Below are 398 nucleotides of genomic sequence, written 5' to 3'. Positions count from 1 at the left end.
GATCTATGCATCTGTGAGTGCAATCACACAGCCCCTAAACTACCCCCTGTCAGCGCCCCATCCCTCTCACTCAGTCCTTCCATGGCCCTTGTTAAGCCGAACCCCGTAATTCAGCTTTCAACCCTTCCTCGACCTCCCTCAGGCCCGGCAAAGTGTCGTGATAATAAACCGTTCGGCGTGAATTTACTTACTCGCGTTGTCCCTTTGGGCCGCCACCCTCTCTCCCCACTACCTGTGCTTCCTTCACAGCCCATTGATTAAGCACAGGGAACGAGAACAAGAATGATGGCGTCATATATAACCTGCGGAAGGAGAGTAATAGCTCGTGGCCTGCGGTACACCTGCTTTCACGCTGAGAAATTGTAGGTTGGGTAACTATCTGCTCGGGGGTTTTAAGT

The sequence above is a fragment of the Penaeus monodon genome, chromosome 19 (assembly GCF_015228065.2).
Source record: "Penaeus monodon isolate SGIC_2016 chromosome 19, NSTDA_Pmon_1, whole genome shotgun sequence".
Classification (NCBI taxonomy): Eukaryota; Metazoa; Arthropoda; class Malacostraca; order Decapoda; family Penaeidae; genus Penaeus; species Penaeus monodon.
Note: the sequence above shows the minus strand (reverse complement) of the source record.